Source organism: Cupressus sempervirens, chromosome 1 (assembly GCF_028749045.1).
Source record: "Cupressus sempervirens isolate cs-2001-9-10 chromosome 1, ASM2874904v1, whole genome shotgun sequence".
Lineage (NCBI taxonomy): Eukaryota > Viridiplantae > Streptophyta > Pinopsida > Cupressales > Cupressaceae > Cupressus > Cupressus sempervirens.
The window spans coordinates 833,903,485-833,930,458 of NC_143118.1; the positions used below are offsets into that span (position 1 = coordinate 833,903,485).

General features: G+C 31.7%; 1 pseudogene; it reads left to right on the forward strand.

Moving 5' to 3' along the window:
- Positions 1–6,110: 6,110 nt before the first annotated feature.
- The window catches only part of LOC149580438 (spermidine flavin-dependent amine oxidase-like), a 60,312-nt pseudogene continuing 39,448 nt past the window's right edge, over positions 6,111–26,974 (forward strand).

Here is a 26,974-nt window from a genome sequence, read left to right on the forward strand (position 1 = left end):
GCAGTGGGTTAGGGAAACAAATACGTGAGCAACATGATAGACCAAGCAAAGGCAGAGGATTGAGTAAAGACAAATGTGCAGGCATACTTACCGGCCATGAAGATCACGAGCATTGCAGTGGGAAATGAAGTTTTTACGGGAAACGACACGGATCTCATGATGAATCTGGTGTTGGCAATGCAAAATATCCATTTAGCGCTACTGAACCTCGGCCTGGACTCCTCCACTAACGTCTCCACTGAGCACTCCAACATTATACTTTCTGTCTCTTACCCTCCATCTACTGGGTGCATTTTCAATCCTCAACTCACCGCTTTGCTCACACCGCTTCTCGAGTTCCTTACATAGGCTCATTCGCCATTCCTCATAAATGCCTACCCTTTCTTTGCCTACAAGGCCGATCCGAACCAAATCTCGCTAGATTATGTACTGTTTCAACCAAACGACGGCATGATAGACAACAATTTGCACTATTACAATATACTTTATGCCCAAATTGACTCGGTTTATGCCGCTCTAGCTCTTCTTAATCTCTATGTCCATAACCTCAATGGTAGTTCCTTTTCGCCATTAGAAGACTGAGTATCTTGCTTGATTTTATAAAGCTAGGAAATGATGAGCTTAAGATGGCTGAATGCAACGTACTTTTTTTTACTAACACAAATCATAATGGAAAATATTTCAATTAGATTTTTCTCAGATTTTCTCATATCAAATCATAACGACCTAGATTTCTTGAAGATTTTCCTCATCATGCAAGAATCAGAAACTGACAGCCCAACTCACTTGTACATCTCAAATCGTAACATCAAGTGATTGTAAATCAAGAGATAAGAAGGTGAAGCATTCTATACTATATATTTTTGTCGGTGATCAAAAACTACTGACTGAAGATGGTATACCTTCTAGCGAGTGAAGATGGTTTGCAGGTGTGAGACAATTTTCGATTGCAAGCAATCCCAATGGGAAAGCCTATCGGCTAAATATATTTTTTTAATTATATTTGCATAGGTTAATAGTAGCATTTAGTTCTACTATTATTTTTATTTTATTTTACTTTCTCAATTATTTGAAATCTTATAGAAACCAATTTATGAGAAACACTGCCCTCATATTAATACAATTATATAGCTATGTTCATTAGAAATAAACTAGCAATCATACTTTAGTGTGCAACAGATACGTCAAATAAGTGTGAAAAATTCAATAGAAATAAATTCAATAATAGACTCAAGGAGAAGATTTTTTTAATTTCAATTTAAAACTATCATAAAAAATCTATTTTATAAATATAGCGACTTTCCCTTTCAAACTCTAAAATATCTACCTAGCTCTTTGTAAATGGCTAAATTTTATGAGCAAGTGCAAACCACATTCTAAATATACTCTGAAAAGCCAATTTTTTTAAGTTTGATATATGGTCAACACAAAGAACAAACATAAATCACTTATTCCAAGTATGTTTGTGTAGCAACCAATTTTTTTGTTTATGCCTTGAATGACTAATATTTGTTGACAAAAGCAATGAAAACCATAACCATCTCTTTTTTTGAGATTGGCTTGTGTTCCCTATCTAACTATTGATGACATATATGAATTTTTTGAGGACATTTTATGTATCCAATTTTTAAAAGGTAGTACTCTGTTAATATTAATTATTAGTTCTCTCAAATCAACTTAAGTAATATACCATTGTGTACATAATAAATACAAAAGCAATTGTCATAAATACATCAATAAACACAAATTGTCATTTTTTCCTTGAATTATTGGTAGAATTTCTACACATATCCATAAGTATAATGTGGGCTAATTTAGAAATCTTTTAATTAAAAAGTATAAAATTTTCAAAATCCATGTTGAAGTCATGTTGCTTTTGGAATTAATTGTGAATACAATTTAAAAAGTTGATACAAAGTAATATGAAAGAAATATATATTTAAATTGTCTAATTTCCACCATAAGCTAACAACTATGATAAGACAATATTTTGAATGTTAATAAAATTATTAAGAAAATAGATATCACTCTTTTCCATTTCATATTATTGCATGAAATTGAGTTAAATGATGTTTAAAAGTGGAGAAATTAGATGTGTAGAAACTTTACCAACTTGGTGGATGTAAAATATTATTTCATGGGGTGGGATCTTTTGGATTCATTTCAATTATAAGAGAAAAACCAATGAATTCTAGACCATTTATCATCAATTCAATGGGAATGTAGGTGTACTGTAAAAATCTCTTTACCATGTATAGTTACAAACATAGATGTGAAGCACCATGGTTTTCCTTAAGCACACTTGGAGTTACCCAAACACCTCCCTCTGCATTCACTTTTTTTTATTGCTACAACATATTTGCTAATAAAACATCAAACTCCCACCACCTTGTAAAAGTCAACAACATCATTGTTGGACTTGCAAGTGAAAGCAAGGGAGGAGCGCACAAGCTAGTCCAACCTTAGAGACTATTCATACTTCCACCCCTTTAATTGTAGTGGTTCATACTTTCGGTATTCTTTTCTCAGGAGTAGAGGATTAAAATTATTGTGGGATATCACATTGGCTTGCACAATGATCAAAGAGGTTGCCAGTCCAATGAACAAAATGAAGAAATCTTGAATCTTGTGTGATATTTTACAATATCAATTATTTGTATGCTTAATTAGATACCATTATCTTTGCTATCTTGTTGCACATAGCTACCATTCCCTTTATGAGCCTCTTGTTGAAAGGTCTTACACAGAATAAATGTGTGGTTAGCCAACATCCTATTCTGAAATACAAGGAATATTTCACTATGATATATAAGATGTGATGGAGTGATTCATTGAGTTGGCTTCTTAGAAATATGGTATTTTTAAATTACTAATTTTTCCCTTAATATAATCAAATAATTATTTAGGCATTTAATTAATCATTTATCTATGAATTTATTTAGAAATTGATTAATTCATAACAAATTATGAATTGATGTTAGTAGATAATTATATAATTAATTAATTGAAAAGATAGTTTATAAAAATTATTTAATAATTAAAAATACTTAATAATTAACTTATGCAAATTATATCTCGATAGTAAAATGCGGTGATAAATGATCAATGGTAGGACCTCAATTAATACCAATGGTGAAAACCAAATCTATAAACAATGATCTAATGTCTAATCTCTTCTATACACATTGATCCCATCAATGGCATGTGGTCATTTCATAGGAGATTTGGGCTTGGAAGAAAATGGGCACATGCTTTCACTTTTGCTGAAAGTCATGAATAAACTTGAGAGAATGTCAACAAGTTTTAAATAGTTTATAAAATTGTGTATTAAGTTTATAAATCCCACAAACTTTCTCATCTTCTAACATAGGAAAGATATGACTATTGAGTCCCCAATGTCTATTGTTAGTCATTTATTATTTTTCAAAGTAGAAGATACAGATTCACTATCTTGATTTTATTGAGCATAAGATAGAGAATTCAATTTCTAAATATTATAATGTATAAGATAGACCATTCTTTATACTAATCGATACTCAAAAGTAACGACAAAGGTGAGGTGATCTTACTAGGTGACAACCAAGAGGGATACCTAGATGGGGTGTAAGGTTATTTTTACAAGGGTATTTGTCATCCACTTCTTTGTGATTATATAAGATTGCTAAAAGGGTTGATAACCTTGATGGAGATATTTTTATTTTTATTTTCTTATTTTTAATTTATAGATCCACATTTATACCCATGTTACATTCATAAATATGCAATACACGTTTAAAGTATCTCAAGGACATTTATTCTAAATGAGAGGTGGTTGGAGCCCAACAAACCATGTGTTTCAAAAGTAGATGAAGAAGAAATATTTCATTTACTCTTCCAACTATTCTTGCCCAAGTTTCAAATAGTTAGCATTGATTATTTTATGGGTTCTTAATTTTATGACCACACATTTATAGGTTTGAAATTTATGTAATCATCTATTATTCAATGTTCAATAACTTGATAATGTTTGATACAATACCCATGGTGAATTTTCCTTTGCAATATTTTTGTTGGTTCTGGAAATATTAAATCTTCATATTTACTAATAATTGTAAGATACAAATAGTGTCATACATACAGTGTATGTTTCTTCTTGTCTATCTCAAACTCCCTGTTTCTATCTTTCCCCCTTCCTTCATGAGGGGGGGAGGGGTTTGGAATATATATATATACATATATATATATATATATATATGCCCCTCATCCTATCTAGATATTATCATATCGACCTATCCCTATCCCTTTTAAGCCCATATGTCTTGTACCATGTATGTATCTCTCCATTTCACTCTATCTCTCTATTTTCTTGTATAAATGTACATCTCTCTCTCTCTCTCTCTCTCTCTCTCTCTCTCTCTCTCTCTCTCTCTCTCTCTCTCTCTCTCTCTTTGTCTCTCTCTCTACCTAACTATGTTTTCAATTGGTTATGTCACTCTCCCTCCATCCCTCTATTTATTTATTTCTTTATATCAACATCTTTCCCTCCCTTTATCTGTGTCCCTCTCTTCATCTCCCCCTTCCTTTGTGCTCCTTTTTTTTTCTTCCCATCCCTGCACTCTCTCCCCCTCTCAACCACTTCCAATAGATCTCTCTCTCTCTCTCTCTCTCTCTCTCTCTCTCTCTCTCTCTCTCTCTTCTCACACACACACACACACCATCTTTATTCATCTTTTCATAATTATTTATGTACTTTTTAATACATCTTTATCTCTTTTCCTCTATCTATATTACATAATACATATTTCTACCATGTTATCTTTGTTCCCTCTCCTTTATATATCGCTCTATTAATTCCTCTGTATCCCCCCTCTCTCGCTCACTCACACACTCACACACACATAACATGAACATGATGGTAATGAAACTTTCTCATTTTAAAGATTTTGTTTTGGTTATGATTGAATCCTTGTAAGTAGATGCATAATTGATTTGAATCAAGCATTTTTCCATTGAATCCTTTATCATGTAAACAATAACATGGCCTACTAATGACCTCATGTACTACACAAATATATGAAAAAATTGATCATGAGGACTTGAGTTTTGACATCAACAATTGAGAATCCATGAGAAGTAAGGATGTCCATCACTATAAATTTGGTTGTTGATCTATGTTATTTTGATTGGCTAAATTGTCAAACACCCCCACTAAATTAATGTACATTGATGTATGTTGTCAAAGATTGTGGAGTATGCTGTTGACATATCTCTAGGTGAAAATCTCTAGTGTCGTTGTCACCCTATCTTCTTTTTTTTTTCCAAAGATTGAAGATGAAATTAACATGAATTTTCACAACAGAGCACAATGGTTGCGTTCTGCTATGCTAGGAGAAAATTACAACTTGGTGACCATGACCTTTTGACAATAATCATATGGATTATATTTTTTGTTTTTTTTTCATCCATTCATATTAGACATGCAAAAGGCTAGTCAAATTTTAGCTCTGACTCGATGCCACAACAGTCAATGGAAATTAAACTATGAATGAAATTATTTTATCATCTCTTAAATTAGCACATGTACTTTTTTGTTTTTTTAGACGTTAGAGCTACCCATTATATGCTATCCATTATTGTTGAGATGAAATTTGTCTCAATAGCTTCCCATTATAAGCTATCCCTCCTCCCCATTAATCCATGTCTCTCCTTGTATACCATGTCATCCCAAGCATCACTTTGTACGATGACCAATTTAAAGCTCATTGTCAATTAAAGGATGCCAATGTATTAAAATCCATTTATTCATTTATTCTAACAAACTTAGCCAAATGATTTGCAAGTGCCATATTGACATGTGTCTTGTTTGAAGTTGTTCATCTTCCATGGCAAGGTAACCAAGATAAACGCTATGCAAATGGAGACGAGTGCATGAGATAATAGAAAGTGAAACCCTACATTCAACTACAACCATCGTCTTGAGTTGTCATTTCTAAGAATGCAATGGAAGTGGAGAGGCCCTCTCTATCTTTATCTCTTTCTCCAATTTTTAATCATCTAATGCTAATTAGTGCCACCGGCTTGGGCTTTTCCAATTCAAAATAGATGGGAAATCAATGAATCAAATTCTCACTATGGAGCTCAACACAAATGGGGACGACTTTGATCCAGATGATAGCCATGTGGGAATCGATATCAACAACATTCAAAATGATATTTTCGATAATGTTCTGAACAATGAAGAAAATGGGATGCTTATGTGGAATATTGTGGTACTCAACAATAAGTACATTTCGTTCTTTTACAATCCCTCGAGAATGTTACTCCATTCAAACTAGTGAAGTTGATCTTGTGGTAAGACATGTTGTTGAATGTCAAGGTTGGTCTTTTGGCATCCATTGGGTTCGAAACAGAGATTCACACGATGCACACATGTCCATTTACTTTATCAATGATGGTGAGAGGACTCTTTATTTAGCAACCATTAGTTGGTGTCTTCCAATGACCAAGGACATGTTGTGTCAGTAGTGTCATAAAGAACTGAACTATCAATTAGGAAGAGAAAAGGAAAAGAAATACAACTGCAAATACTTGTATGGCGTGGATGAATTACATGGTCGTCCATGTCTATGGACGAGTTCCAATCATTGATCTTCTATTTGAGCTTCTCCTTCTCATATAAGGAACGCCTTTGACGTAATTAGAAATGGTTTTATACAACTATAAAGATAAATTAGAAATGGTTTCATACATTATACACATTGTATATAAATTAGAAATAGTTTTTAATGATAAATAATTTTTATTAGGCAAATTATTTTTAAGATATTTAAATATGAATTAATTTAAAACAAAATACAATAAATTTAGTTTTAATGATAAATAATTTTATCTCAAAAGATATTTTAGTTTTAAAATATTTAAACATTAAATACTTTTTAAAAACTACAACCATAATATTTTTAAATCTTTTTCATTAGTTTTTATAATCTTTAATGAGTACTACTCTATTTAAATACAAAATATTTTTTAGTAATTTTGTAATTTTTATTATTAATTTTTATCATTAAAATTGAGGTACTAATCTACTTTAAATCCAAGCAATACTTTTTAGTAATTTTGTAGTCTTTATTATTAATTTTTATCATTAAATTTGAAGTACTAATCTACTTTAAATACAAGTCACTATGTGACACTTGTATATGTAGTGTTTCGGTTTACAATTCAAGTAGCTTTTATAACTTTTTAGTTGCTATAAATTTGTTAGATTGTATTGATTGACATATTTTTGCAAATATTACTAACTTAGACTTATATTTTATAAAATTAAAATTTAAAAAAGTTATTAAATTATTTAGAAAAAACTGTCAAATGTAGAATTGAATATCATTAACATAGAAATATTTTTTTAATTTTAAGTATAAAATTGAAAGTAATTTAAATAATTATTAATAAATTTAAATAATATAATTAAAGTTATAGTTAAAAATTTATCTCTATCAATTAGAAGATTTCATATGGATTCATTTCAAGACTGTCAAGTTTCAGGGAAGGTAGTAAGGTAGCAGATTATTTGGCTAACCTTGGGTGTGATGGCCAACATCTTGATTTTTTTATTCTAGTGGTTAGTTCTACTTTGACTAATCAATCAGTTCTGCTATCAGCTTTTGCAAAATTATCAAAAATTATTGACATGGAACCTCTTAAGTGTGTTGGCTAATATAAATGGTGGGGGGGCTCAACAAGAGAAAGAAATATCTCTTCTTTTTCTTTTCTTATGTAGTAGAAAAGAGTCAGACAAGGATTTCTTCACTTCTATGAAAAGAATTTATTTTAGTTTTAGTAAATTCCAACAAGGAGATGATGCTCTAAGAGAAATGTTCCCAAGTATCGTTGCTAGTCCATGTCAGATGTGTGTTATGGTTGGTATGGGTGGAAGGACACTTATGTTGTTGCTTGTGCATGGGTTTTGGAGAAATTGGCCAGTCAAAAGCAAGGGTGTTTGAAATTGAATAACGATGACAACCCATGAACTTTTTAGGTTTTAAGAAGAATGTGAGAATTGAGGAGCTACGATTTGTGTGGTGGGGTGGGCTATTGACACTAGTACAAAACCAACAATATATGATTAAATAAACAACCAAAAATTGTAGATATATGACCAATTTTGATCATGTGACCATTGGTAGTTTATTTTCGGTCATTAATCCATAGCCAAATTTGTGACTAAACTATTTTAATCATTAATTTGGTCATTGATTTGGTTGTTTATTATTATTATGTGGTCATTTATCTGGTAGTTTATTTGATAATTTTGGTAGCATATTTGGTATTTGATTTAGTAGTATATTTGCTAGTATTTTGGGAAGTTTATTTGGTAGTTGATTTGGTAGTATATATGGTAGTTGATTTGGTACTTTATTCAGTAGTATATCTAGTCGTATATCTAGTAGTTTAATTAGTAATTTATTTGGTAGTTTATTTGGAAGTATATTTGGTAATATATTTAGTAGTATAGGTCATAGTTTATTTGGTAGTATATTTGGTAGTTTATTTAATAATTGATTTGGTAACTTATTTAATCATTACTTTAATCAATATTAGGGCATGATGGAATTGAACCATCATCCTCCTACTTGTAAAGCAGGTTCTCTTCCATTGAGCTAATACCCGTTAAAGAATAGTGATGTTATTAATATAAAGAAAATGTTTTCATTGTTAGATTCATTAAATGTGACTTGTTGTCTGTATTATAATAAAGTTGTGGAACAAAAAAACAAAAAAACATGTGTGCAATCAAGGGAAAAAAACTAATTTGAAAAATTTTGGCTGACAATTTACTGTTGTTCCAAGTTCTTAAAAAAAAATTATGAGAGGAATTGGTTTATGTGTAATTTTATCTAATATATAAGATTAATGCACTTACCTCTAAGAGAGAAACAAATATTTATGACTATATAACAATAATTACCTTAAACAACTTAAATGCAGTGTTTTGAATTAAACTCCTATAAGCATTTCATCATTATTTTCCACTATAGACTTTATAATTGATTAAAAGTTACTAAAAATCAATCAAAAACTTTCTTGAATGGTTTAATAAATTGACTGAAGCATTTTGTAGTCTAAAAATCAATTGTTGGTAGCTTCAACCCAAAAATTTGGTCCATACACTTGTTTCTTGATAAAGCCTTAGTGCACCATCATTTCTTCTTTGAGGTGCTCGTTGTAAATGAATAACTAAATTACTTTAAATAAAGGAAACAATGTCCTAGTGTAGTTAAAAGTATCAAGTTTTATTGTGAGATATTATAGGTTGCAATCTATTATCTATACTCACTACCAAATTATGAAGGTCAATACTTATAAGGAATCAAATGATATATCACAAAAAAATCCAAATCATATTCATTATTCAAGAGTTATAGATACAAAATCGTATCGATCACAAGTATTGCAAAAAAAAGAAAAATATTTTTCATGGGAATTTCCACATTTATCAATAAGTACCTCCACCTATCTTAGACACTTTCCATGAAAGACTGTGTACTCTTGGCTATAATGGAAAAGATTTTTTCTCATCTTTAGATATTTCCATACATTCACTAACCCATGTCAGAATATTACAAAATCCATTATTACATAGTGCCCCAAACCAAATCTATAAAGATGTTTTCAATCTTGTTTCAGGACTATAGATGCAGCCAAATGTTACCTTGACCCCAATAAAATCTAATCATGGGTCAATATGACTTGATCTAGCTTGTCGTTACCAACTGACTCATGCACAAAATATTCAATTTTGCATGCTAAGATGGTGTAAAGTTTTCCCTTCCAATTGATTTCCATGGCAGCCACACAATTATGAGGTTCTTATACAACAACTAAGATGCCAAATCCAAAATTTACATTTAAATTTTACATCAAGTGATGTTATCATTTGTGGAAAAAAAAGTAGAAAATGATCAAACTCATGATTTTTAGGCAAGATCAAGAAAATGCTAGGCTGAATTAATTCTCTTAGATACTGCTTTCACAATCAATCAAGTTTTGAAACATGATATCAAACTCAAAAATATGCATTCAAGCATTACTATCTCTAGAATAGCTCCTATTTGTGTTCTTAGAAATCAGTAGAATAGCTCTCGTTTATGTTCTTAGAAAATTTGCTCAATAGAACATAGGCTTCGAGAAGCAAAACTCCAGCAAATAACATAATTTGCATGTGGTAGTTAGCCAAGTGACATTATTTCTATCACACCCACATGAATCAAATGCTTCTCCTCTCCCATATTTATCTTTTGTTGTCTCAAGATTTTAAGATTGTCTGGATGCTGCAAGCTGCCCTTCCGAGATTTCAAAGGAGACTTTTGTATTAAAAAAATCCCAACTTTCAAGTACCACCCTCATATCCAATGCCATCCCAGAAATAAAAATGACCATCCACTACAATCTATTCTAAATGGCAGCAATATCTACTCCTCGACACATTTTTGTACTACTGAATGACCTCTGATAGAATGAGGGGAGGATGGGACTAAACACTAGCATAAAAAAATATGTAATGTAACAAAAAAAGGCAATCTATAAATTCTTGTTGAAACAGTAACACAATTCTATTCAGATTCAAACAAGGCAAAAACTTAGCAAGCTATGTCTGAGTCAGACTTGGTTAAAGAATGTGGCCAAGACTCTAATAAAGCTCAAAAATTTAGTGTAGGAGCACCTTGATCTCCCTACATTTTAATGTATTGGTCAATTTTTTTACCAAATTCAATTTAAACCACAATCTCAAAAACTATGAATGGTTGTAAAATTCGTTAAATGAAAAAGAAATAGCACAATATTGCAAAATTAGGATCTTGCATTATTGCACCACAGACATTAAAGGATAATGAGGAATCCAATAGTTAGGTAACAAAAAAATTGTAATTGCCCATCAAATTATTATAAAGGGCCCAATTTGTTTCCAGAAAGATGTAGTCATGAAAATGGAATAAAGAGCATGAATCCTTATTGGTCCTCTGGCTATCGTTATCCAAGACCATCTATTATGTATAGATAGTTTCAAATGAAGGAATAATAAATGAATTTTAGTTTAATTTATTTACATCTTGATTTACTGTTTCAATTGATATGACAAGCTAAGTTATAATCAGTTCAAAAATTTTAATCGGGTCATGATTTGGGAGCAATGGTTTATGGATCCCGATTTCTTTTTAATGTTATTGGTTTGGGTTAATCTAATTGTTGAGTGAAAAAGAATGAATTGAGTTTCTTATTTACTATTTAATTCTAGTTCATTGGTTATTTAAATTCATGTGGTTGGGTATATGACAGTACTTTTAAATTGACTTGTTTTAAAAGATCTTGATAACGAAATATTGAATAATGTATTGGGCATAGTATCAAGAATCAGTTATTAATTACAATTCCCATTTCAAGGCATCGGTCAACATGACATTCTTCACTGATTCAAGAATCTATTAATAAACCAATGTTATTTGTTGAAGGCCATGTAATTTATAATTAACATATTGAATCTTTAACCTGTTCATAACAATGGTCAAGATTACTATGCAATTTAGTTTTCCTTGTATAACATTTGGAGGAGATTTGGGGTGGATGGATTACTTTAAGGAAGTGATGTTGTCTTGATTAGGAGTGGTAGAAAATATGTCTTAGTTCAAAAACTGCAAAAAAAAATTAAACCATTGGATTGCATTGCATTTTGGATATGCTTTTTAAATAGTTGTAGCATGTGTAACTAGGAAGCACTATATTACACATCTACAATTAAAACAATAGTTATAGAGTTGTTGTCTTGACCATTAATTGGAACTATTGATAGCATGGACAGATTTAGGATTTGTACCCCACATTATTGATTTCCATCAATATGATCCAAAGAACTGATTTGCCCTTGCATTAAATTTGTTAATGGCTTCCATAAATTGTTTTTATCTATAGTGGAAGAAGGATCATATACATTGAAAATCATGAATGAAAGATCAAAATAATGAAATTCCAATAGTTTCCAATCAGTTCCTTTAGAAAGCACTTGTCCTATGACTGTTTTAGGATTCCATAAAGTTGCCAAGCCCCCTAAAGCACCAATACTCTGATTGTGACCTGCCTACCAATTAGACCATTTGTGAATTATTTTTAGGTAATTTTCATTTGACAGTTTTGTTTCTTGTAATAAAATAATATCTGTTTTGAGGAGTCAAGTTGTTGTTTGATTCTCCTCCTTTCATCAAAGGCATTTATGCTTCTAATATTCTAAGTAATCAACTTCATTGCAATCTCTCAATGATGCAAACTTTTCTTCAATGGTAGACTAAATACCAGCTTCTATCTCCTCTTTAATTTTAGAACATTTAGATTTCCTCCCTTTGATTTTAGGAACTTTATTAACCATTGTAACCACATTGCTTGAAGGAGACTATGAAATAGACAATAAATGAAAAGTTAAAGTTCTCTTTTAAGCTATGAAATGAAGTATCTTCCCTAAAATATTCTTGAGCTTCTTCTTTGGATTTATTAATGAAAGAAGCACAATCCCCAAACATTTTTTTCTTTGCAATTTCATCAAACAACTGTGAACCAATAGCTAAAGTTAGTTCTCCTACTAACTAATCAAGTTCATGTTCTGTTATCTAATATCTTCATGTTTAATCGGCTATCCAAAGATTATTGGGAGACATGCTGCCTTATAACCAATGGAGAAGAGGAGATTATCAAGTTTTGAAATAGATTTTCCCTGTGTTGATTGGGGTAACTTAATGGGTGCCCAAACCATGCCCTTGGTTTATCCATTGAGGTGAAATCAAACTGTAGACTTATATTTCCTAATGCTATAATGAATCTGGTCATATGCAAAGAAGAGATTAAATTTTGAAATGGTAATTTAAATCCCTTGCAATATTGTTGAACATGTCCTACAACATGCTCAAAGGACATGTATTCCCTAGAAAAATCTATTGTGTTATGTCTGTGCAACAAGAAATTGGAGAATAGTTGCTGCTCACACCAGGTTTTTGGGGAAATGATCTGCATCCATAGAGATACTCATAATTTCCCACCTATTCTCCTCTAGAGGTGAAGATGAACTAGAATTTTCCTCATATTTTGATGAAGTTGTTCTACTCTAAACTTGATAAAATTTGCATTTATGTGGAAGTGGGTGTGATCTAGAAAAATTGTGGCCAAGCCAGATGTAGTCCCTTGACATTGGTTGGTATAATGTCCCAAAAACTCTTCATTTTGCTCTATTGTATGAGAATTTTCAATGGATATTTGTTGAACCTAGACACCCCATTTTTACTAAATATGAAGATTAGTAGGAAAGGGCATTGTTGTGTTCAAGAGAAGGCAAACTCTAACTGTCAAACTACTTTCTTCAAATGGAATGAGATCATGTTTTACAAAAATACCAAGTTTGTTAGCAAATTTCTCAATGAGATCTGGAACTTGATATTCTAGAGATAATAAGGGAAGAGAGATCCAAAAGGGCATAAATGTACATAAATTTGGCTCTGGTTTAAAATTGGGAACCCAAGAAAGATTGAAATGACATTAAACCTTGCAAAACCACCCTTTGTGTCTATGAAACACATCTTTATGAAGTTTAGTCTCAAACAATACTATAAAAAAATTTGACTCATGGTCAAGAAAGAAAATATATTTCACACCCTTCTAGTGTTGCTTGGGCTGAGTACAAATATTAGAAATTTGCAGCATGGAATCAAAGAACTTACCAAAAAGTGTTGTATCATGAAGAAAAGACACTTGCTCAAATAAGAAATCCTCAGGGAGTGTGATTTTGACTGAACGATCCCTTGTTCATAGCTTGTCTTGCACTCTAGAAATGTTAGTTGCAGATATTGGTTGATGCTAATCAAGATCAGAGCTCCTTAGATTAAGTAGTGCATCCTTAGCCCTTCATACTTTATGTACAATCTCACCAGAAGAGGGTTGTGGAAGAGAACTTTCACAAATATCAAAGACTGGCTGTGGGTACTTTCAAAGATGACTACTAAACTTGGAATGCTTGTTCCAGTGCCTTGGTCATTTGTTCCTATCTTCCCAAAAAGAACGCCAATTAGATCTCTTGCCAGATCATGATGGTAAAGGGGAATCCAAGCAAGGGTCCAACAATAGTTTTTTTTAATGTGTTATGGGTTGTATGTTAATATGATTTGATCTATTAGGATGCTTGGATTGCTTTGGGCTTGTTTACCCTCTTTGATATAGCTATATATTTTTCCTGCCCCCCTTGAGACATAGATATCCCATACTTGACATGGTGGACTTGAAATTCTAATGTAGTATCTCTATGATTCTGATGCTTTATTCTCATGTAACCATCTTTTGTTTGTGAATAACCATATCCCTAACTTGGCTTGAAATCTAAGTCTAAAATCTGGATTCATACATAGACTTATTCTTCAGAAGCTGGAAACAGGGATTTTCAAAAAATGGCTTGGCCAACTAGACAAAGCTCTTCCTCTAAAAATATTTGTCAAATCTATAGATCCTCTCTAGCTACGGTGACCCACCTTATTCTTCTTGGTGAAGGCACATCTTTGAAACCCTACATCTTTTCTTCCCAAAAATGTTGGGTCTAGTGGTTGCTCCTCTAGATCTTCCCATGGTTTAGGGCTATAGATCTACTTATCTTTGTTACTCCATGAGGGTACAATCTTTTGCTACCTCTCATGTTTTGTCCATGCCTTATCTACCCAGCATCCGCCTTTAGAAACCCATTGTGGCCTACTCTGGAACATTATAATATTAGATGCTTTGAAATGTTTCTTCTATGAGATTATCTAAATCCTGAACCAGAAGATGGAAAAAAAACATCCAAGGTAACTTCCTTCTTTCACCTGCTCTATCACTTATGTCACTTTCTCTAGATGTGGTAAAGAAGGGCAAAACATTTTTTTGTACTGTGAAGATTCATCACCCTGAGATCTCCCTCTTCATTTAGGTAGTGTCTCGATCACCCGCTCCTGCCTCTACCTCTCATCCAGCCATATCCATCAAGGGATAGGAATTGATCCTTTGAATCATCTGACCCAGTTAGCTTGCATTGCATATTGTGCTTTTATTTGGTGCTATATACATTTTTCTTTTTGTCAATAGACATGTAAATTGAATACTGAAATCAAAGATTTTTTAATGTAAGATTTGCATATGACCTATAACTGAAGATTTACAAGCTTATTTTCAGACAACTTTAAAATAGAATGCTATCAGAAGATTTATAGAGGTAATGCTAGATCTCTCATTGGCCTTTATTTTTCAACAAGAAGATCCCTAGTTTCAAAACTAGCTCCATTTAATGTCAGCAATGTTAGATTGAAAGGGGCTTTTCGCAAGTATTTGTTTGTGTTTGATGGCTTTAGGTGTTGAAGAAGCCAGAATGTCTTTGATGTTCTCATTTTTTAAAAGAAAATCAGGATATGGTTGAAAAACATCACGTTTCCACTATTTGAATAACAACATTACTATTAAAGTGGTTTTAATTTAATAGAAGAGCTATTCAAAATTTTAATTAAAATTTTATGTGTTGAAAATTATTTTAATGGTCATTGAATAGAAATTTTTCTACATAACAATATAATAAAAATTTAAGAGATATGCTATTTTTCAAAATAATCATTTTAAAATATCAAGAAAAATACAATAATCAATATTAAATAGATGTATAATGTATTTTTAATTATTTGTAAATATTATTATTAATAAATCAAATAAAATAGAATTTTAAAAGAACACAAATCTTATAAAGGAACTGACCTCCATGAAGTCTTTATGCTTCACCTCTGTTGGCATCACCTAGATCCAATGAGTGCTAAGTGATCCATTTATTCTTATGAGAGATGGGTTTCTGTGAATCACTACTCGTGAAACATTAGCCAAAGAGTTTGTCTCAAAAACTACATAGGTAAATCCTTGTAGTAATATCATAATTTAACTTTCTGCACGAAAAATATCTCTCACTTATCAATCGATTAGCTTAAGGGGCATTCTAATGAATGGTTTATAAGGCACAATAGCTGGTGAAGGATTTCAAAATGGAGTTGCAAGTAGACTAGTTTTAACCATGGACAAAACTATGTAGTTAAGTGTTCCAAAGTTGTAGTAGTACTTGGATAGGTGACCTCATAAGAATTCCTAGTGCTTTACCTTTGTGAGCATCAACGAGATCCAATGAGTGCTAAGTGTTCCATTTATTCAAATGAGAGATGCATTTGTGTGAATAACTACTCATTAAATATGGGTAAATGAGTTTGACTCAAAAACTATGTAGTTAAATCCTAATATATAACATTATTATAATTTGACTTGCTATGGAGAATATCTCTTACTTATCAATTACTAAGCTTGAGGGGCTTTCTAATGAATGGTTCAGAAGGCACAAAACTTGGTGGAGGTTTTGGAAATGGGGTTGCATGAAGGAAAATCCACAGTTAGGTGTGCTCAAGATGGAGCAGTAGTGGGATGGGTGACCTCCCAAGAACTATTGATGCTTTACCTCTGTCAGCATCCCCTTGATCTAATGAGTGCTAAGTGTTCCATTTATTCTCATGAGAGATGGATTCATGTGAATCACTACTCATAAAATATGGGTAAATGAGTTTGACTCAAAAGCTACACATTTAAAATCAAATAACGATATCATTATTTCACTTCATGTGGAATTTATCTCATATTTAACAATAATACTATCACAAACAAAATTTTATCATGTCAAATTTTAATAATCATGAACTAAATTGTTTGCTACGTATCACTATAATAATATTTTAAGAGATATACTATTTTTCAGAATGACCATTTTAAAATATTTTTTTTTAAATCAATATTATAAGAATGTATAATGTAACTTTAAAAGAACTTAAATCAAATAAAAATAGATTTTTAAAAGAACTTAAATCATATACAATAATAGTATCACAAACAAAATTTTATCATCTCAAAGTATAATGAAACAGAGTTATGAAATGACAAAAGTCACTTATGAGCACTATTAAAGAATCATTTGATAGTGCAATAAGACTACTACCTTTTTGTATTTAGATTATCCTTATTTCATGATCAATAGATATTTAATTTGTCAAATATTTACCCCCATTTTAATCGTTGTGTAGATTATTATTCCCCTTTTTATTCAAACTAGTCTCTCTAATTTTAAAAAAAAAGAAATTTTACTCTATTTGCATTCTTCTATAATTTTCTTGCATGTCCTACTTAATATTAATATTATAATTAATTAATAGCTTTATTTTTAATTAAATTTAAAAAATCAACTAAATTTATTATAATTTTTACTTCAAAAAATAGTTAGTTTACTATATTTATGTTTTACTTATATATTTCAAAAATATAAGTATCTCAGTATATTAATAGTTAAATATATATTTAAAATTTTATTAACAATTTTTAGCTATTTAATTTTTAAAATTTTATTCTTTATTGTAATAATAAAGATATTATAGGCAAGAGCCTACAACACAATGGTAAAATTGTGAGCCTCTTAACGAAGAGGTCTTGGGTTCGAATTGACTCACGATCACGCTTAATAAATAATAATAATAATAAATTACAACACATAATAATTAATCTTGGCTTTAGCCTCTTATTGATAAAAAAAAATTATATTATAAAATATATAACATATAATAAAATGATTGGAGAATGCATTATATAATCTTTCAAAAAAAAAAATTCTTATTCAATTTAATAATTATTATAGAATAACATATAATATATATTTAATGATCTTAGAATGTATTATTGAAATAACATGTTTATCTTTTTTGTTATATATCGCATTCCAAATAAACTCATTTTGACATTTCAAAATTAAATTTGATTCGTCTTGATAGATAGTTTATTTCACAAACAAACTTATAAAACCTTTAAAATAAAAATATTTCATATCATAATATTAGCCACTCTACATGCATTCAAACTTTTTAATGTCAAAGAAACATTAAATTCAACTTTTAAAAAATCCAACTTTTATAAAGGACGTAACTTATCTCATTTCTATCTTTTAATATAATCATAATATGTCTAAAAACTTTTTAAAAAACTAAAGCATGCAAATATCTTATTTCTATCTTTCAATATAATTTTACATAGTATAAAAGGTTGAAAAATTAAAATTAATAAGAAGTTCTTCTAAATTGTATTATTCTTAGTCATAGTGATGGTACTCCCCTCAAGTACTATATGAAATATAGGAAAACACTATGCATGTAATGGCATCAAATGTGGCATTGAGCATTTGACTTGAATGAGTGCAAATATGTTTCACCATAGTCGGTGCCTTCCCTTTACTCTTGTTTTACATCACATGTGGTACAATTTCTATGTCATGTTGATGTGGTTGATCCATCATTGCCAACTTCAATTTGGCATTCCTCTATTTTTATTGTATTAATGGATAACCAGTACTAAGGGGAATGGATGATCATAAAAGGGAAATATTAAATGGATAGGACACTTGAGGAAGTTAACTACTAATGTTGTATCTATAGAACAAAAACTTCATTACTAAAATATAAAATTTATGAAAAAGTAAAAAGAATAAGTTAATATATAAAAAAATCATTAGTCATTCATTTAGTTATTTGTTTAGGTGACTAATTATTAGTGACCAATTATTTAGTCATTTTTTTTTATCATTTATTTAGTCACTTATCTTTGTGTAACCTTGTGATTTTACCTGATGACCAAATTAGTCATCTATTTAGTCACTTATACTTATAAATTACAAAAAATTACTAGAATTTGATCAATTTTGGTCATGTGACTAAACTTGTTAGTGTTTTGACTAAAAGTTTTAGTCACGTGGTCATTTATTTGCCAAAATTCTACTAGTGATAATAATTTTTTTTTTTGTTTTTAATAATAGAGTTTGAGCTTTGATTTATTAATCTTTTTTTTTGGGGTTCTCATTAATCTAACTTTTTTATTAATCATTTGTTAAAAAAATTAGAATAGTCATAATGTTAGTTTGTGGTGACTAATCAAGAAAGTATTGTACATACTTCATAAATTCTTTGGGGCTCAGGGCATCACACCATGAAAAAAAATTTGGGCCCTATTTTATCATAATTTTGGGCTGACATGTAATTATTAATTATAACCCTAAAGCGGTAAAAATATTTGTATAAAAGCACTTAGGGTTAGGGATTGTTTCAGTGTTGTGATGTGAAAATTGGTTCTTGTGACAGTATAGAGCTATAAGGGATTACAGACTATAATCAAGTTGTAATCACTAGATCACAATAGTATCGGACTTGCTATTTGGTGGACGTAGCCTAGAGATTGGGTGAACCATGTTAAATCTTGGTGTCTTGTATTCTTTTCTATGTGATCTATTATTTTCTGATATTGTTCATATTTGCATGTAATTTTTATTTCTATCTGTGGTTTAATCCATAGGGATTTGAGGTCAAAGGTAAGGAGAACTTAGTGTGCAAGTTGAAGAAAATTTTATATGGCTTGAAGCAAGCACCTCGGCAGTAGTATCTAAAATTTGATATTTTTATGCATGGGCATAGATGTAGTAGGTGTCATTTAGATCATTGTGTTTATTTTAAGAGGTTGGATGATGATAGCTACATTATTTTATGTTTATATGTTGATGATATGCCTATAGATGGGTCTAACATGGATTAGATTAAGGGGCTGAAATGCCAGTTAGCAAATGCATTTGGGTAAAAGCACAAACCTGTGTCACCCTTTTACAAAGGAAAAGTCGAACAAAAGTATAGTTATTTGCCTTCAATGACATAAAACTGGTATTATTATTTAGAATTTGAAAATGAAGTAAACTAATAAAATGTGTAGAAATGGATGAAGTTTAGGATTATAATTTTTAATAATTATTTGGAATAAGAAATTATATAGTTTCCTAATTTTTAAGATAACTTTTAGTTGCTAAAAAATGTTGGAAATTAGGGCTCTAGCTCCCCCCACAAAAGTACATGAAAATAAACTTCTTTCCCTTTGATTTCATATTATGTTATAGATAACATATGTAGCTAGAACAATCAAAAATAAAAATTGGCTTTAGACATATATTTCTCTTTTATAACGATTCAAATTTTCACTAATTTAAATAGATAGTTTTCATCTCCCACCAGATTTTTCAAAATAAATATATTTCAACCAAAAGAAAAATTATAGATTCTAGAAGAGGACTCTCTCCTCTAGAACGTCATATAATTTTTAAATTTTTTTGATATTATTTAGTATTTTTTCTTTCTCAAAATTGACATCTTCTTGAGAGTTCAAATACATACTTATAGAATTTTTTAATTACAATATACTATATCTAATTAAAACACTATGAACTCTACATGAGAATATTCTTGACTTTGAGCTCTATAAAATGGTGTTTATATGTTATTAAAAAAAGAACATAAGAAATAGTAAGAGTTATTGAAACGTCAGTTTTTTGAAATAATTTTATTTCTTTTGTAATTGGATACTAACTAGTATAAAACAAGCATTTAATAGAGATTTTCAATTGGAAAAGTGTGAGACCATATATAACTTAGCTAGAACAAATTTATCAAGATCATATGTTTGAACAAATTTTTTTTTAAGATGGAAATACTCAAGTTTAGTCATTCTAATAAGTCAGCCTAAAAGGTGACACAACTTTGTACTTTTACCCATTTGCTATGAAGGATTTGAGGGCAGAAAAAAAAATCCTTGGTATGAAGATTTGCAGAGATAGGAAGAACAGCAAATTGACGCTATCTTAGGTTGATTATGTTGAGAAGGTGTTGCAATGTTTCTCTATGGAGAATGCTAAAGTTGTCAGCACACCTTTACTTGGTCATTTGAAGTTGACTAAGGAGATGTGTCCCAAGACACAAGAAGAGGAGGATAAGATGTCAAAGGTATCGTATGCTTCAGCTGTAGGAAGCTTGATATATGTACAAGGCTAGATATTGCTCATGCAATGGGAGTTGTTAGTAGGTATATGAGTCATCCTAGAATTGAGCATTGGAATGTAGTCAAATGGATTCTCTAATATTTGAGAGGAACATCTATTAAATGTTTACATTTTGGGGGCTCTACTACTGACTTACAAGGCTACGTTGACTCAAATTTGGTAAGGGATATTGATACCAAGAAGAGTACTATAGGTCATGTATTTACTATTGGTGGGGCAGCCATGAGTTGGGTTTCTAGGTTATAGAAGGTTAACACTTTATCCACTACAGAGGTAGAGTATGTTGCTACCACAGAGGCATCTAGGGAGATGATATGGCTTCAATTCTTCTTGGAAGAATTGGGACACCCTCAGACGGATAATTATTTGTTTACAGATAGCCAGAGTGTTATTCATCTTGCAAAGAATTCTGCTCTGCATTCAAAGACAAAACACATGCAGTTGCAGTACCATTTCATTCAATTAGTTTTGGATGATGGGTAGTTAAAGCTGGACAAGATACATATAGATGAAAGTCTAGTGGATATGTTTACCAAGGTAGTGACACGAGAGAAGTTGAATTTCTCTTCAGCTTCAATTGGTCTTCTAGACTAAACAAGAATAAATGAATAGCAAAGTCTAAGGTGGTTTGATCTAGTGGGAGCCCGATGTGGTAGCGGTATTGATACAAGATCAGTCTCCAAGTGGGAGATTGTTGTCTAGTGTGGATTTTGATCAGTTCCCAAGTGGGAGATTGTTAGTTTGTGGTGAATGATCAAGAAAGTACTATACATACTTCATAAATTCTTTAGGGCTCAAGGCATCGCCCTAGAAAAAAAAAAAGTGGGCCCTATTTTATCAAGATTTTGGGCCGACATGTAATTATTAATTATAACCCTAAAGTGGTAAAAATACTTGTATAAAAGGGCTTAGGGTTAGGGATTGTTTCAGTGTTGTGATGCAAAAATTGGTTCTTGCAGGAGTATTGAGCTATAAGGGATTATAGATTGTAATTAGGTTGTAATCACTGGATCGTAATAATATTAGACTTGTTGTTTGGTGGACGTAACCCAGGGATTGGGTGAACCACATTAAATCTTTGTGTCTTTTGTTCTTTTCTATGTGATTTATTATTTTATGATATTGTTTATATTTGCATGTAATTGTTATTTATATTCGTGGTTTAATCCTAACACATAACATAAGTTATAAAATTGATTTATACCTTATACATTTGGCCTTCTCATATTTAGTATTATTTCAATAAAATTACGTTAGAAGTTATTAAAATTAATTTATAACTTATATGTTTTACATTTTTTTATTTAGTTACTTAATAGTGTTTAATCATTTTTTCATTAGGATTTGTACTCATATTGGATACGTCTTCCTTCAATTTTTTAATCATCTTTTAAGTTTCTATTTTAAGTTTTCTATAGATTCCTTGCTCAATTAATAATCTAATAACGATTTTGCTTCATTTTGATTCCTTAAGTTGCAAGCCTATTATTCCTCTAACAATTTTTCTATAAGGTTGCATTATTGGCCTATTACCACATTTATTTCAAGTTATTCCCTAACAAGTTTTTAAAAAATAATTCTTGAGATTAATCTTTTCAGAATAATTATTTGTAGCTTTATCAAGAAGGAATAATTATTTCATAGTTCCTTTTTAGGGTATTTTTTTCATTAGTCTATTTCAAATAAAGAAAGCACATTAATTTTCTTTCTTTCTCTCTATCATACCTAAACCTAAACCTTGTTATCATTTTATCAAAATTGTTGCATGCCTAACCCTTCATTCTTAACCCTTTCCTCTAGACCCAACCCCCTACACCTAGTTTGTAGAACTCACCGATTCTACAATAACTCCTATATTGTCATCCCTTGAAGTGACCCTAATCTAAGGAGGAACCCTTCAGTTCTCATAGTATCATACTATGACTAGGATTGTATCAAATAATGGATATGCCTTTGCCACCATATCTATTGGCAATAGCCTAGTTATATGAATCATTTCCCTTTTAAAATACATGTGATTCCTTAGTCTCAATCCTATCCTCATTGTATTCAAAAGGGACATCCATACCATATCCTCAAATTTCTTGATGGGAATAACTCCCCCCACCCATGCCTTTGAACCATGTAACAAATAACTGCTACGTGCCTCATCCAATACTGTCGCATTCATAAATGATGGATTTATGCAGATCTCTTGAATATTCATCAATGTCTTATACTTGGGTATCATATCATATATTTTTGAGTACAATATGGATAATACTTGAGTTTGATAGATTGGACGCAATGCCCTTGGCCTCAGCAACCCATCTCCTATTATGCACCTTATTGCATGCTCCACCTCTCCAAGCATTTCTTGAAATATTATGTCAAAATCTCCCCTCATGTATGTTAATTCTAGAGGAAATTCCCATGTTAAAATGGGAATCATCACTCAAAAATTTAGTCCTTTGTGATCCATCTCCTTTTCGCACTCTGCATTCAATATACAAATTCATAAACATTAGCTTTTTATGACAAATAGATAATATTGATTACTCTATTGTCATGTGCATTACTTTTTCCAAGAATTAGATTAGTTGAAGATCTGTCTAACCTTGAATAAGGATCCAATTAATTCTTTCAACTCCATTCTCTTTGTTTGTGTGATGTCCCCTTTTCAAATAATTAAAAAATAATAATCTTTGCTAATGCAGGCAAGCCCAAAAGGCGAAGTTTCAACAAAAGGGGATAATCTTTGGTAGCTAATGGACTAATAAATGAAGATTATTATTAAAATATGTTTTATTAATCCCTCTTGGACGTGAGTTAGGGTTATGCCCTCTTTTAAGGGTTTTGGAGGCATTTTGGGCTGATTCCAGAACTTGATTTTTGCTCATTTCTTTGTTATTCTTCAGAGGCTATCAAACCTGTGGAGAAGGAGACCCAAGAATTGGAGTTTGAAAGTTTATAGGAAGGCTAAGGATGGGATTTTGAAGCCATTCCATGTGCATGCTCATGCAGAGTTTGCCTTTGTGTTGAACAGTGCAGATTTGTGGTTTTTTGCGTGTTTTTTTGTAAGAGTTTGGTGTTTCCGATTGAGTATTTCATATCATTTTGGGTTGCTGCTGTATTTAAGACTTTTAAATGTTAAAATAGAGCTGAATGTATGTATTTGGTCATTATTATACTTATTTTATAGATTATTAGTGTTTTTGTGGTGTTTCCGAGCTATTCTATGTTGTTTTCGGGAGCCCGATGAGCATTGTTTTTATCCTCCATTTGAGAGTTGTTGTGTAAATGTTATATAGATCTGAAAATTTCATTTTGTAGGCTTTTATTCTGCTGAAATTTCTATTAAAATGTCCACTTTCAGATTTACTAATAATATGTGAAGCTGTGAAGTTTTTGGCACTATTTTCGGCATACCCGATTTGGGGTTTATTGAGAAATTGGTGGATCTTTGAAAGATTGGTTGTTTGATCTTAAAGATCTGATTAGATGCTTGAAATATCATATAAAATCAGAAAAGGGACATTTCAGTGGTATCAGAGCTATGATCTTGCCAGCCTGAGGGTTTGTAGAAGTTTGCATGTCAGTTTTGACAACTACCCAAATCTTGCATGACATAATTTATGGTTGCATGTTGCTTCTAATCAGCTACATGTCAAAATTTATGGTTGCATGCTACTTCTAATCATTTGCATGTTAGTTCTTGGTGAATTTTGTGGTTGCATGTTGCTTCTAATCATCTACATGTCAAAATCTATGGTTGCATGCTACTTCTAATCATTTGCATGTTAGTTCTTGGTGAATTTGGTGGTTGCATGTTGCTTCTAATCAACTACATGTCAAAATCTATGGTTGCATGGTACTTCTAATCAATTTCATGTTAGTTCTTGGTGTTTGAAGAAGTTATAACCTATTGGGGTTACACTCTACTTTATTCAAAATGGACAGGTATAGTATAGAGTCTCAGAGGACACAATCTTGGACAATTGATAGCCAGAGTCAGAACAGTAGAAATGATGGTTATTTAGACATTCGAGATAAACTTAGGAAAATAAGCCATGACATGTCTGAACAGTTGGTTGAGCAACATTGTATGATGAATGACATGGTTTTTGACCCAGCTAAGGTGGATAAGTTGACTAGATTTCTATTTGGCAGATTTTCTCACAGGGTAGATGACATAATTACCAAGAACTTGCATTAGGAGTTTGAGAAACTAGCTTATAGCTAGGTAGAGGTCTCAGATTCTACTCTGCCACAAGAGGTAGTGAGAAAGGATATTATGTAGATTGATAGTAATGGTCAACTTGATACTCAAATTGAGACAATTGTATACAGGTCATCAAAGGGTGATGTCATAGGTATATAGGATGGTATAGTTACAACAGGCAGTGACTACAGCATAGTGGGTTCAGATGATGATTATGAGGATGTTGTTGTGCATGATGGTGAGATACCTACTAGAGATGAGTAGACATTGAGCTTTCATGAATTTTTTGAGAAAGAGTACCAGGCACAGTTAGATGCTTCATCACATGAGGTTGAGGCTGGTAGTACTTCACATGATTTGTCTAGCCAGTGAACAAAGATAGTATTGTGACTTCATTATCTCATCATGAGAGGTATGTGGAGTTAGTTGGTATGGGTCATATTACTCAAGTGAGGAGTTTGCTTGAGTTACCAGCTGATTCTATTTTATGGATATGGACTCGAGATTGTTATATTAGCGTTTGGGATTTAGTTGACTGGAGATCTTTAACACTTTTTGGTAGCAATGTTTTTTTGGGTGCTATCATGGATTTGATTAGCAGATTGCACGGTGTTGTCTTTTCTTGTGCCAACAGCTTGTCCAATGTTGGTATTAGTTTTTATACACCGGTGTTGGGCTTTGTTCATATATCTAGTCGACCATACTTGCTGGAATGTGTTGATGATCTTTCATATTTGGCAGTGTGTACAAATGAGTCCCAGGATCATATTAGCATTGATGACATCTAGGAGGATGCAGTGGGCAGTTCTGAAGACTTAGTTTCCTTGGCAGTTTCTTTTGGTACAGAGGAGTTGGACAACAATGCTACAATTTTTGATACTTCGTATGTTGATATGAGCTTTGGAGTTGATTCATAGGATATGGATGGTAATACTCTAGAGACTAGTAACTGTGAGGATACTCCTTTAGACAGTGCATCAAAGGAGGTTTGTAGGAGACAATCTAGCCAGTGCCATCATGTGTCTAATCAGTTGAGAGTTAGTGAGCAAGACATTGCTATCACTTGCCAACATTTTGATGCTGCTCGTCAATTGTTAGCAGTTTATGGATGGGGTTCTCCTACTAGTGATGAGCAAGAAGGCAGTTATCTTTCCTTGACAGAGATCAACTCTTTATGGGAGGCTATTCAGATTTTGAGACAGAATTATATGCAGTTGGTAGTCGACAGAGATTATCTTACAGAGTGGGGGAGTAAAACATATGACGCATTATTGGCCAAGGAAGATGAGGTGAGTGAGCTTACTCAGCAACTTGACGTGACTTCTGAGATTCTTGAGAGTACACAGTTGGCTTTCGAGGAGTCACAATTTCATTTGACTAAGGTGACCATAGAGTTGGAGCGACTGTAATCTTTACCAGATTCTATACAGTCACAAGTTGTGGTGTCTAGTAATCTAAGGATGTCCATGGTTGAGATTGTCAAAGATAGTGGAGATGGGGATGCATCCATCCTTGATACTAACATTGGCACATCAAGTTCCTTCCCACTAGAGTCAGGTTCAGTTGAGTTGGGTGCTGCAACAAATTGTTGTGGTATGCCTGACATGGTGGTGGCCTCTAGTACTAATGGCATAGAGACTAGAGATATTGTATCAAAGATCATGTGTGATATTGGTGAGCTGACAGTTGGCATGGTTCCTGCTAGTAATATTACTCCCTTAGCAATGTCTTCGGAGGCAGTAGTCAATTCCAACTTGGTTAATGATTGATTGCAGTTAGTTTCATCCGGATTGTAGTCTGAGCCACTG